Source organism: Centruroides sculpturatus, unplaced genomic scaffold (genome assembly GCF_000671375.1).
Source record: "Centruroides sculpturatus isolate CEXI.00-Female unplaced genomic scaffold, Cexi_2.0 scaffold482, whole genome shotgun sequence".
Classification (NCBI taxonomy): Eukaryota; Metazoa; Arthropoda; class Arachnida; order Scorpiones; family Buthidae; genus Centruroides; species Centruroides sculpturatus.
Genome location: NW_019384808.1, coordinates 52,631 through 67,299, shown reverse-complemented (window position 1 = coordinate 67,299; position 14,669 = coordinate 52,631). Strand labels below are relative to the sequence as shown.

The 14,669-nt window shown below is 32.4% G+C and overlaps 1 long non-coding RNA gene across 3 annotated transcripts in view; it reads left to right on the top strand.

Annotated features, from left to right (window-relative positions):
• LOC111629723 overlaps positions 1-8,442 on the top strand; it is a 28,711-nt gene extending 20,269 nt beyond the window's left edge. For all 3 annotated transcript variants that reach the window (XR_002757394.1, XR_002757396.1, XR_002757395.1), the window contains exon 3: positions 6,024-8,442. This is a non-coding gene — a long non-coding RNA (uncharacterized LOC111629723). The remainder of the gene's footprint in view (positions 1-6,023) is intronic.
• Positions 8,443-14,669: the final 6,227 nt, after the last annotated feature.

Genomic DNA, 14,669 nt, shown 5'->3' with positions numbered 1-14,669 from the left:
CGGAACGTATCTACCGTGTTATAGGGTGGGTCGACTGTAATTAATTATTTTAATTTTAATAGAAAAAAATAAGATTTTATATACAGTATATAAGATCAGAAAAAGTTTTTGCTCAGAATCTGCCCAGCAAAATTTTTTTTTTTGCAGAGAGAAGTATATGTTCCGCTCATCGTAAAAAAAATTAGAGGGAACATTGCTTTAGACCAATTTCGATTCTTGTGAACTCTGTCAAAGGGTCAAAGAAATCGGTTACGCTATACCCCTTGGGATCGCCGTAATATGTAGAAATTAACGGGACCATACCGCTTAACCGAGTGTAACCGCACCAGTTAGCTGTGAGATTAGACACTCTCAGCCGTTCCATTTTTATATTATTTCCTATTTAATTTTAAATTAATTCGTTAATTAATATACGTTTCGGCTACCTACCCTATCTTATAACTACAGTAGACCCCGTATAATTTCGGTCCCTATAATTACAATTCCTATAAAACTGCGAGAAAATTGCAACGGTATCTGTAAAACAAGGTTAAAAACTTCTATAATTACGTAAAACGTCATCGGGCAGCCGAACTATTTTCTGCCGTCAAGTGCCATGCTACGGAGAGTTTGCTATCGTCTGTACAGTATTATATATAAATTAGGTACTGTATATATAATTATATATTAACTTAATTTATTGTAACTNACAGACTTCTTCCCAAAAATGCGGAAAAGTTGATTTTTCTGCACCATAACCTACCACTTATTGACTTCAGTTATAATAAATAATTTTGTACGATGAAATAAAAAAGTTAATTTAATTTTCAGTTTTATAATAAAGGATGATTTCATAAAATTACAGATCATTAATTATTATTTTTTACATTTTATGACCTAAGTTTCGATCTAATGTGCCCAGGCAGTAAAAATTTTCATATAAATTTTTTACTCTTTTTAACTCCTTTAAGGTTTAATTTCGTAAAATCTTTTATTAGTACATCTAAACTTTTCAAAAGGAACACACCCTCAAATTTTTAAGATTCTAACAGTAGTTTTGGCTCTGCATTAATTATCCTATCAGGACTTGTTCTTTTATATATGAGTATATAGATGACTAAACTACATAATAAGTAGATAGTTTTCATTTGATTTGTTATCCTTTTTTAATCTCTTAAAAAAATAACTTAGTTATATTACTTTTCCTTTAATCTTTTACATAAATAAGCAAAAAATTGCGCTTTCGCGATCTTAAAATGTATGTTCAGCATTGATAAAAGTTACCAAAATGATTAATTTACTGTGTTTTGTTATTTCTAACTCCTGTTTTTAGGTATTCGGCCGAATAGTGATTAAATATTCGGTATTCGGCCGAATAGCAAAAAATAGGCCGAATACCGAATAGTGGCCGAATATTCGTTACATCATTATTAATTAATAAACTTTCCTTACATATTTGCTCATGCAGTCTCTTAGGATACTATCTGTTAAATTGTACAAATGCCACATGGTCTTATAAATATCATTTGTCCTGCTACCACTGACTGAACCCTCTTGGGTTTTTTTTTCTCTTTATTGTAGCAATTTCTCTGTACCTTACACTTTTGTTCTGCTTCATTTCCTATTTCATTCATTCATTCATTAGTGTTTATATTCAAAGAATCGATTCTTTGAACGTGGAATTGCGTTATTCTGTTTCTGTGCTTCGAAGAAGAACGTCGACATGGATGATAATCGAGAAACAAATGAGGAAAAAATCTATTTAATAGTAGAAATTCCGGCATTGGAATTGGAGAAATTAACTCCTTCGGAACGAGAATTTTTTCCGTCATTATGGATCGAAGATGACGCCAATATAATGATACAAAAGAATTAGTGTTTTATTAATGTAAATAACTTACATTGCCTGATATCGCAATGCGTGATTAGGCTTTCGATACATATAAAGTACATGCAGTAGTAGGTACGAGGGCAGGCTGAAAAGTAATGCACACATGCTTGTAGAATACGAACAAAAACAAATAGCAAGGTCAGGCAAAAAGTACATTAAAGTACAATTTTTAAGTTTCAAAATCATATATTTATTTTTTAACATAGTCACCGTTAATGCTAACACATTACTTCCAACGTGTAACAAGTTTGTTCATTCCATCACTGAAAAATTTTTTTGACTTTTCTTGACTCCAGAACTTGACAGCTGCCTTCACCTAATCGTCTGAGGTGTAATGATTACCCTTGAGATCTCTCTTAAGTAGAAGAAACAAATAAAAATCACAAGGCGCAAGATCAGGGAATAAGGAGGGTGTGGAATCGGTTCAAACTTCAGGTCTCGCAGAGCCTCTCCAGTTGCGCGCGAGGTGTGTGGATGAGCGTTGTCATGTATCAATATTATTGGTGCCAGGCTGACTCTAACAAGACAAACTCAATGTCAGAAGTGTTTTAGAGTCTGTATGTACTGAGAAGAATTAAACATTGCAACAAGGTGCAACTTAAATATGATACTTTTAAGTAATATATATTTTCTGGTGTAAATAAAATTATTTTATAACTATGTAGCAATAAATTGTGATACTCCATCATATGAGATTAAGTTTTATAAATAATTTTTCATCATACGAAATAAAAAAGACCATTACAGTAGACCCCCCCATTACAATGTAGACATAAGCATTTCCCTAGTAGGTCCTTATCATTTCTGATCCACCTGAGGATTGTTGGACTCCCCCTACAAGCAATCCAGATGTTAGCTATTAATTCATGTGCTTTTGTGTCTTTATTATACAGTTTATTATATAAATGTCTACTAGAACTTATTGTACTGATTTTGTATTAGTAGGACTTATTGTAATGGTGTCTGGGTTATGGAAATTGAGGAAACTTATTCAGAAAAAAAAGACAATCTTTATTGTTCGTGTGTTTCACCTGTACACATTGTGTTTGTGTTTCGGATTTCTTGGTCCTTCATAGGCAGGTTTATATCTACTAGGTGAGTTTTTTGATGGATAATTACATTGATATTTAATTAAGATCAAATAAAAGTTTGTATCATATTTTCAAACAATAGACATATTCTTCTCTTTCCTTTGCTTATACAATCAAAATGTTTTAGTAGATATTTATATAATAATCCAGATGTTAGCTACTTTAGCAACTTTCTTTTGAATGTTAGATGTTGCTTTATTCTATGTAACAAATACGAGACTCCCTTCCCATTGATAAGCCTGCTCCTTGTGAAGTGTACATTGGTGTATCAATTTCTTAATTAGCATTGCCAGGTAACCATGTTTTACCAATATGAGAACCTTGGCTTCTCTTCCATGCCACGACTTGGAACAGAGAATGAAAAGTGGCAATTTTGTAGGAGAAAATATTGTGGGACCAGTTTGGTATGCAGAGAGGACAATATGCCTTTCTTTTTGATAAAACTTAGTAGATTGTTTTCATTCTTATACATTAATCAGTATGTCAGGGAAATGTGCCTGTTGTTTAGACTTGTTCCTTCCATAATGATGACTATGCTGCTTTTTTTTCTGAGATGTCTGAAGAGGTTTCTTCAATATATACTGATAAACTTTGATGGTCTGAGAAATAAGTTTCATAAACCTGTCTTTTTTGTAAAACTTGAAAATATAATATCTAGTTGTTGTCAACATTTCATCACTTAATTGTGAAAATAAATTATATTCTTTTAACAAGTCTTTGAAATGCTTATTATTATTGCTTTGAATGTCAGTATTAAACACATCAATCGGTAAAATTGCATATTTATGAATAGCTCCAATTTTTATCGTTATACGAGTATATTTGTAATGTTTCTTGTTCTAGTCTTTCAATTGTTGTCATTAAACTTTGAGTCTTCTTGTCTTGCCTTCTCAAAGCTTCTGTCCACTGGTCAAGGTATATATATATATTATACCTTGACTAGTGGACAGAAGCCTAAAATATATGTATATCAATATTTTATATATCATATATTATCAATATTTTATCATTGCATTGATAGCATTTACTTGCTATTAGTAACCTGTATAAGAGAAATCCTACTTGAGATTTGTTATGTTGTTCAGGAATGTATTTAATAAAAGTGATACTGTGTTTATTTGTTTTCAATGTGCAACACAGATGTGAGACTACAGGGGGATCGTTACCGAAAAGTTAGCGACGCGTTATCCTGTTGAATTGCTAGATCTGCTCACTGCGTCTAAGGATGGCCTTTTTGAGTGGACACTGACACCAGTTAAATTATTATTTTGCTGTTTAACTACAATTTACTTACTATTGCTATTTCTAAAAGGGCTAAATTATTTTGGTGGGGAATGCATAGGTAAGTGATAGGATGTCTGGCCATGAACAAACCAAAGACAGCCAGTTAACAAAGGAATAACAACATTTAATAATACAAAATAAAATAAAAGCAGTTTACAAACGGACTATTCTAAACTTAAATCTATCTTAACTATCCTATCCCTAGTATGAGAGAGATGATAGAGAATGTTTAAAAATCTAATATATTACTTCATTTATAATGGGATTGATAACAGTTCTGCATTTTTGGTGGAAGTTTCTTTCAAAAGTAAGGCACTAAGTTTACATTATGGAGAATGCAATGATGTGTGTGGATTTTAGCACATATCTCTCTTTTATACTCTTTTTCTCCTCCAATGGATGTTAAGAGTTAAGATCATCTGATAGAGTATTATGATGAATTTTTTTGGTTTAGTTAGTCCTTTAGTCATGGGAGATAAAGATCTCTCTCAGGAACTGAGTGTCATCACAGGAAACATTTGTTCCTTGTTCTCTTTGATTTTTAGCTTCAATAAAAATATCAAAATATTATATTTAATTTTTAAAATATCTTCTATTAATTTTTAGAATATTTTAGCTTAAAATATTCAGAATCTCACACAGAATTCCATAAACAAAGTCATTATTTGAATTTTTAAATCAAGTTTTTAACTTACACGATTGGGAAAACAATATTTCTTCTGATTTTATAGTCTCGTTTTAGTAGTTTTACTTAAAATTAGATTATCTGCATTTTACATAATCATCTTTTGCCAAATATTAAACTTATATATTTCAGTATGTTTTAAATTTTTCAATGTTTTTTTCATATTAATGATTTAAACTTAATTTTCTTATATTTAATTAAGCATTCTGTTATTGGTTTTGTTGTGGATTTTAAAGAATTAAAAGTCAAAAAAACCAAAAAATTGGCTTTTTTTCAGTAACATATCATACAAGGAGCAGTATAATTTACAATAATTCAATTACTGATAAAATTTTTCAATTATATAATTCATTATCTTGAGGAACTCTGCATGAAAGGCCATTTTGTGCTGTACATTTTGATCAAAACAAACTCAAAAACCTTTTTTTTGACACACAAAAATTTCTTGCTTTGAAAAATTATAAAAATTATTAAAAATAAAATGCCATCTAATAGTAAATATGTGAAACAGTGTACAGAATAATGTAAAGTAGTGTAGTGCCATCTATGAATGGAATGTTTCATAAAAATCGTACATTTTTAGATTGACCATAAATCATCAAGTGATTGTTGCTATAATTATTTGCTTAGCATTATATTGTCAGATGATTGCATAAGGGTTAATGATTCTTCTTCAGTCCTCATTATGTTTTCCTACTTGAATATGCCAAAAAATTCAGCAAAAAAGTTTGAAGGAATAAATCATATAAAATGGGTTTGGTTGATTTTAAAATGAAGGAATTTAACACCTGTATATGATGTAATTATTTATTAGAGAGAAGGCTATATATATATGTGTGTGACCATAGGGTCGGTGTCTCTTTGACACCACCGAGTCTCACAGGACTCTGAAATCGCGACTTTACATCACGCGAGCGGTAGCGGGTGAGGAAGTGACTAACTCGGATTTCATATTAAATAACAATAACAATTTTAATAACAACCAAAGAAAATACAGATATATTTGATTTCTGGCATAGCCTATAATTATACTAGGTCGTTGAGAGAGAGAGTTTACAAACGAATTGAAGGTTGATAAATACCTTTCTTGTAGGTTGAAGATCTGTAGTATGATGACACCGTCGATGGAATGTTCGATCAAATCTTTCTGGGTCTTGTCCGTTAACAGGAGCACGGAGATGTGAAGGCATGGAAGTGGGGATGATGTCCTTAAAGAGGCACGGTATTAATCCTGGAGGACTACTTTGGTGGACGGACGTTGGAAGACAACTGATTTCAGGTGTTTTTTCCGTTTTCTCTTGTTATTCCTCTTGGGTTTTTTCCATGAGGTCAGGTGGTTGTTGTTAATGGTCTGGCGTCCAATATGAGCACTCTATCGAAAGTTCCGGGTGACACATCGCTGACTAGCTGGATCCTCCTCAACAAGGAAACAACTCCGTGGGAAATAAATTTTATGGCTTTTAGCCTAACTTGATAAAACGCTCAAAGTTAAGAATTTTTTTAATAATGAAAGTTTAAAATAACACTTTATGGGGAGTCTGTCCCTCACATATATTTAATAATATATTAATTTGTTTAGAGACAGATTAACAACTTGCCTATGATAGAGATTAAAGTATAAATAACTGGAATTTTCATTTTACTTTCATCATTGAAAAAAAACACTATATACATCATGAAAACATTTATCATGGTTGATTAGATTTTTCTATTAATTAAATATTGAAAAATTACTCTTCAAAGCTTTTCCTTAACATATGATTAGTAGCAGTGGTTATTTTTGTGTTACTTGAGTCATTATCAGTTCAGTTTATGTTTAATTCATTTACCTTTCTTATTTTGCTGACAATTAAGTTATCTCTAGGAATGGATCATTTTCATTTTTCTGCTAATTCAGCTTTCTTTGGAAATGAAAATCCTTGTACTTTCGGTCCAGTCAGATAGTTGCCTTTACGCAGGGGCGCCACTAGCTGTTTGAACGCCCGCGTGCAATACCGATTATGTTGCCCCCTGTTTAACTACGATTACTTATGCTGAGCTTGCCAGAAAGGCTCTTTGCCGCCCCCTGGACGTGCCGCCCGCGTGCGGTGCACGTCTTGCACGCCCGCTTACGGCGGCCCTGCCTTTACAATCGGTTATACAGCACTTGTATGGGCATTTTGCATGACCTTATCACATTTACAAATCCCTAATATTTATAAAATGCTTTTGTAACACAGTCAACAAACAAAAAAACCCAAATATTCTAAGAAAATTATCCAATATTTCAATTTAATTACAATAATTGAAAGCATGAGAACTTAACAGCATATGGCTACTATTGTAATAGACAACAATTACCCCATGAGCACTCAGGCCTGATTATGTAGGTGGCATTAATTAGTTTTACCTTTAACATGGAGAAGACCTCATGCGTCCACTTTTGTTAAAGACATGGTATGCACCTTGATCCTGAAACTCACTGAAATGGGATTAAAATTCCAATAGTCAATGAGGCCATGGCTATCAAGGCCTGTTCTTAGCTTCTTGATCCCATTGGAGTGTGTCAAGGCAGTTTCATGATAATGTTGATTAGGGGCTGTTACAGACCATGGAATATCATTTATTACGTATGAGTTAGAGTGGAAAAAAATAAAAAATAATTTATTGTCACACTTATCTTTCAAAAGTCTATGTCATATCTATAAGACTGTGATTTTATTTAACTATTCTTGAGAAAATTTATTATTTTTTGCTATTAAAAATATAAAATAGTAAAAATATGCTTTACTCAAAAACTCATTTGCACATGTATGAAGCCAACTGCATTTAAAGGAAAAAAGCTTCATTGTTTTTTTAAAGGAATAATTACATAATAGATTAAGATATTTTTAATATCTTTCTTGTTACAGGTGTATGGTTTGTTTACACTTTTATTTATCTTGTCACTATTTTTTTGGCAGTGGTTAAGAAGTAATATTTTACATAATCTTGAAATTAATAGATTGGTGATTTCTTTTGGGTGAGTCTCCCTGCCACATCCACATTGAAGCCAAGGGATGAGACACACACAATGCTTTAGTTGCATTCTCAATTTAAACAAAATTTTTTGTTGCATTGGTAATTTGTCTATGTGATTTTTCACAGCTAGGACCATTCCAGTAAGTCTGAGTTGAGGATAATGGAAGCTTCTTGTCCTGAAATCTAATCATGTCGTTTGTTGATGATGATGTCTGGCTCTCTATAAAATTTTCTGTAGCCTGTCTGCATTTGTGTGTCTAGCACAACATGACACAGATAGCCTGCTACTATACCAGTGGCCCAGAAAAGTGAGATATAGGGAAATAACATTGAAAATCAACCAATATAAAATTACAACTGCCTGACTATTTAAAAGGCTACTGATGTTCAGCTTGCATTAATTATGAAAATTGAAACTTATTGGTTCAAGAATTATTAAGTTTCAATAGGTAAATGTTAAAAACAAAAAAAAATCTACTAATCCATGGATATAAAAAAGAATTTATTTTAAAATATACTACTGGTTTGTATTTCAAAAATCTAGTTATCTATGAATAATAAAAAATTATTTGTAAATTATTATAATCAATTTCAATATTGTTTGGTAAATAATTGAGGGTAATTTAATATAGTGAATACTGCTAATTATTAATTATTTTTATTATGGGAAAAAATTAATTAAGATGATTTTTTTTATTTTGGGAGCTGAATTTTGAGCTCCCCTTGATTTATGAGGCTCCATGTGCATGCTTTGTGTGCCTGTGCAGAAATCCACCATCGTCTCCATGTATTATTTTCTTCACAACATCTCAATTTACCTGTCTCTGTCATCGTCTCTGGATATGTTTTTTATCCATGCCTTTTGTATACTATCCTGCAAAGAAAATTCATGGAATGACACACCAGGTGTCTTTCCTTTTGTCAATTTGCAACATGGTATGAAGCAATAAACCATACCAGTTTATGTAACTTATGCTCTTAATTAAACACACTATTGTCTTATTCACCTTTGCACTCATACAAATAAAATTATGTGAAACAACTTCACCAGAAACGTGTACAAGTAGTACAACACCATTGAAATATGAAGATGAGCATGGTCTGTTTCAGTGCTCTTAGTGACAAAACTGTGCAAATTGGTTGACACACTTTTTGAGGCTAAGAACAGGCCTTGATATATATGAGAAGGCCATGGTGAGGCTAAGTTTTTGGTGTTCTGTTCAACCAAAAATTGACATTCTTGCCACACTTGCACAATTTGAAGAGTAGATGTCTAAAGTCTCTGAACCTTTTAAAGGTACTATGATGCTTATACTGGGGAGCAGACAAATGTTCTATGCTCAGGATATATAGTGCCCTTGTCTGCTTAAAGCAGGATTATGGATGCATTGTGTATGGCTCTGCATGAGAATCTATCAGATGCTGGATCCAATCCACCATCAAGCATTACATTTGTGCACTGGTGATTTTTGTACCTCTTTGTTCAAAGCCTGTATATGGATGCTTATGAGTCCCCACATTTCATTAAACTGAAGTTCCAGTATAAGTAAGTTTCACAAAACCTTTTACTCTTTTTCTAGCAGTTTCTTAATCCATAAGAAATTTGGAAGTAAGAGAGCAAATGTTTTCAACCATTTTAAATGGCCATCTCCAGGTTCTATAACATTGGAACATCAGTTAACAAATATTTAAATGATATCACTGTTTACAAAAGTTGATTTTTTTCTTATGATGTCATTGTTTTTAACAAAAGTTTAAAAGACAGACATGGATAAAATTGAAAGTAACAAATAGATGTGTATAAGTCTTCAGTTGTTCCTATATTAACCATTTTATATCATAAAAGATTATTTGCAGCTCATTCATCTTGTATCCCTACTTTTGACATTAGAGTGGATAATACAAGCAGCATGATTGACCTATATATAAATAACATCTCACAATCTGAGGCTGATAGTATATCACTCAGGTCAACTCCTGTTAAAGTCAACCTTAGCTTAAAGCAGTATTCTAAAGAATCTATTCCAGACTACATATATAGACAGCTATTTGCAGGGATCCATCACAGTAATAGGAATTTAATTTCCATGTACATGGATGAATCAAAGGGTACGTTCGTAAAGCCGAACAAGTTAAACAAGAATGACGTCATCGTTATTCTTATTTAGTTAGACTTTTCGAACGATTCGTTTATAACTAAATGGATGTTTCTAAAATCGAAGATATGAATGTTGTTAGTGTAGCCTTATCCGAAATATTTTTCTTAGATTGCTTCGGGTGTACAGTTATTTCAATCATTTCACCTTTTAATTCACAATTTAAACACTCAAGTAGATTTAGAAACATCAATATCGTCGGGTGCCATTTTCTTAATGAAGTAAACTAACTCTTTCGTTCGTGAACTTCGTTAGAGTTTTGTTCGAAACGTCATCACCATGCAGCATGCACACTGGGCGAGACTACTACTATTTGAACGATTCGTTACTAACGTGTTTAACTCATTTGACTTTACGAACGTACCCTAAATCAGGGAATCATGTTGGTTTAGCATTTGCTGTGATGAAATCAGAGCAGACCGAATTTGCCTTGAGTTATTTATTTTTACTGCAATGCTGCAGGCTGTATACTTAGCCTTAAAACATGTAAAGATAAAAGGTCATTGATGCTGTGTGATTTACACTGACTCAGTTCATGCACTTTAGGCTTTGATCTTGTCTGAACCTAGTTCTTACTCAGTAGTGATTAAAATTTGTAAACTGATTTGCCATCTTTTGGAAGTAATTTCTCTCTAAATTCTTTGGGTCCTAGGTCATGTATGTATAAGAGGAAATAAAGATGATGATGCAGTTGCAAAGACCACTAGGTTTTTAATGCATTCAATGCCAGTTGAAGGTGGCAGTTTGAAGCTAGTGATTAAAAAACAACTGACAGAGATATGACAGAACATGTGGAATGAACAAGTTCACAATCAACTTTGAGATCAAACCTTGGTTAGAGAATTGGATACCAAATGAGACTTAAATCAGGAGATTTGAGATGATTCTTAGTTGTTTGGGAATTGGTCATACTCAAATGACTCATCAATATCTTATGAAGTGCAAGGATCAGTTGGTATGCTGATACTGTAACTGTATATGAGTTCTCTCAAACTCAGAGCATTCATAGAGTATGTGTTTCACACTTATGAATGCTCTGAGTTTGAGAGAATTCATATGCAGCACTTAAAAAATGCAAGTTTGTCAGCAATTTTTGGGCCAGAGGCCAAATTTTGACAAGCTACTGGACTTTCTGAAAGTCACTAATGTGTACAAAGAGATTTGATTACAGTAATACCTCGACTTACGCGAACCCAGAGTTATGCGATTTTCAAATCTCGTTGATTCGTCTTTTGTTTGAGCGCCACGCAACTCTTGATTACTCACTTCCCTACGCTATTGTTCAACTTACATGTTTGGACGTGTCGCGCGGAATCGACACATAGTACAACTTATTTTGTGTTATTTATTTCTGTGTTTGTTATATCTACGGAGACTCGAGAGACTCTATGTGGTGATTTCTTGTAACAATGAACGAATCAAAAGACGAGATAAGATTCATGAGAACATTTATTAGCATACATACATTTGACTTGGATTTTACAAACATTGAGAAATTATACCTCAACTTACGTGAATTCGACATGTGGTTATTGCTCGGTCTCACCTATTGCGTAAGTTCGGGGTATTACTGTATTTATTTACTCTTTACTTTATATACCCTATTGTTGTTTTACTTATTTGTACAGTTTCATATGCTTGTTATTATTTTCAGTTATTAATATTTTATATTATGTATATATTTAATTTTGTAATTTCACTATTTGACATGGTCTGTCACTATGAGCATGGTCTGTGTGGCTCTTGTGCCAAAAAACACCAACTAACAACAACAATTTTATATTAATTGTTATTGGTTATTACTGTTGGAACTGTAGAAGATGCCAACTTTAATTTACGCATGAAATTCTAGAAGTACCCTCCTGTCAGGTTTTTGACACCGTTGCATCTTTAGGAAAGACACGGAAACCCTTTTATTTATGTTTTCCCGAGCAATTTTGGAATTTGCTATCCTCATATATGCAAGCAGTCACATATGAGGATTAATTGGGCAGATGAAGGAGGGAAAGTTAGAGAGACAGGGAGGTCTAGAAGGAAGTACACGACAATATATTTAAACATGACTATATTTATTTGCAATTATATGTTTAATTATTTACAAAAAGGAAAATTAATTCAAAATTTCCGAAATCTCTAACAATAAAATACAGTCGACCCCCCCCCTATAATGCGGTTGATACGTTTCACTTTATAAGAATTTCACATTGTAGGAATCCTTAAATACATGACCCAATCACAGCCCAGCACATGTGCAATTTATGGACTATGGCTGTTTGAAAGGTTTTCTTCCATAAAATTAATCAGTTCTAGACTAATTTGACTCAACATTTCCAAAACACGTATAATTTTTTGGGAATAATCCATATAAACTGCTATAAACAAAAAATTGTAGGATTACTTACTGAGTGTGCACCGTTCGATGACGCCATTGCTTAAGCTTGTTTTCGTCACGGAGCAGCGCACCAAACGGCAGGCGCGTTTTCTGATAAGTTATTTTTCTGCAAAAAATTTGTTGAACTTTGGAGACATCATTAATAGAAATAATTTTTAAACAACAATTATTTATCATCAATACCAATTTTTACATCAGAATATCTCCAAATTTGTTATCAGTTGCAAACATTATACTGCTAACATACTGCATTTATGTTTTTGATTTTTTTTTTGCTGTTGCTTTTGAAATGTTTGTTAGTGAAAATCTTTGTATAAAAGAAGACCTACTGTATTATATTTTATTATATAGAATATTATATTTAAATAAGATTTATTATAAAAGTTACTACATTTATGGAAACTTTGTATCTAACAAATGCATAAAAGTTTTTAGAACATCCTGTGAATATAAATAAAATATTATATTTTGTGAATGATGTAGGGAGATGGCAACTTTAAGTATTTATATTTAGACAGTTATGTAATCTTTTTATATTTCCGCTTACACTGATGTCATTTACAACGGATTATAAGCGAGTTCGAAAGATTTGAAAAAACAGTTATTCGTACTAAGCGTTCGATTTACGATTTTGTTGCTTATTTTGTTACTTATTTAATTTTATTTTCTTGAGAAAGGTCTTTTAACAAGACCGAAAACGTTTGAAAGTTGTTGTAATAAAGCGTCGGCTGCAAGAAAAGGTGTTTTAGTAAGCGTTTTGAATATAAATAATTTGCTTATGATTGAAATCAGTGGTTTCTGTATGGTTCACTGAACCAGACAGCTGGGAAGGCCAACTCCATTGGCAATCACTGTTTCTTTTCACTCGTGTGTGTGTGTGTGTGTATACAGTAGATCCTCGAAAACTCGGCACTCGGATAACTTGGCCACATCCTGGCGGGGCAAAAAAATCTTTAGTTAATTAATTTTCATGATAAAGACAGCTTTATGCCTCATAAAGTATTTTTCTGAGGTCTGTCTTATCAGGTAAATTACTGTACACAGTGTATTCATTAATTTTCATTTTCATAAAGGCTCTATGCCTTCATAAAAGACGTACTTTTCCTTTGTTTAAGGGTATTTGGGCAGTTTATTCTCTGTTGTATTCTCAAGTAAACAAAACAATAGATACAAGTACAGCATAGTATCAGGGCCGCCGCTAGCTGTTTAAACGCCCACGTGCAATACTGATTATGCCGCCCCCTGGTTAACTACGACTACCTACGCTGAGCTTGCCAGAAAGGCTCTTTAGTGTTGTCTCATAAGGGTGTGAAAAAAAAAAAGAAATACTTGACAAAGAAAAACTATTTAATTTTATTACTAAGTTATTTTTGTATACTTAAGTGTAAAACTATATAAATATTTATCTACAGAAATTGAACTCTTCTTGTCTTTATGTTTGCGAAATCTGCTATCAATTTTCTTGTATCCAAGCTGTCTAATATTTCATGTTCAATTGAAACTATAGCTAAATTGCTTAGTCTTTGCTGGTGCATTGTTGATCTTAAATAGTTTTTTATAATTTTTAACTTTGAAAAGGACCTTTCACCAAATGCAACTGAAACCGGCAATGTAAGTAATATTCTTAGAGCTATTGCTGTGTTTGGAAATGTGGAAATTAGGTCATTGGTAAAAAGATATTGTAATAGGGTTTGTGGATTATTAGACTGGTTTTCTGGAAAATGCAACTTTAAAGCATTGATTTCATTAAATAAATCAATACCGTCAATGTCTGTTTCACCACTTGAATCGTCTTTAAGCTTCAGATTTAAATCTTTACAATGTTTCATTAATTTATCATTGGAGTAATTAAATAAGTTATTGCTAAAAAAGCCAAATACGTCGGTAAATGTTTTTAACTCTTCGAATCTATCCTTTAAAGAAGTTAATGTCTGATCTAGGATTCTAAAAAAAAACTCTACTTTGTATTTGATTTTGGGGTCTAGTAAAACTTCATCACTATGTTCATATTGAATTTGTGTTGGTTTTCTTCTTGGACAAATTGTGTTTATTGGTGGGAAATCTGTTTCTACGTTGAGTTCGTGAGCCACATTGCTAGCTTCTTCTAACACCCTTTCAAAGTGTACATCCGTGCGATATTCTGTGAACTTATCAACCAACTTATTTAACAAATTTATGCAAATTTGAGTAT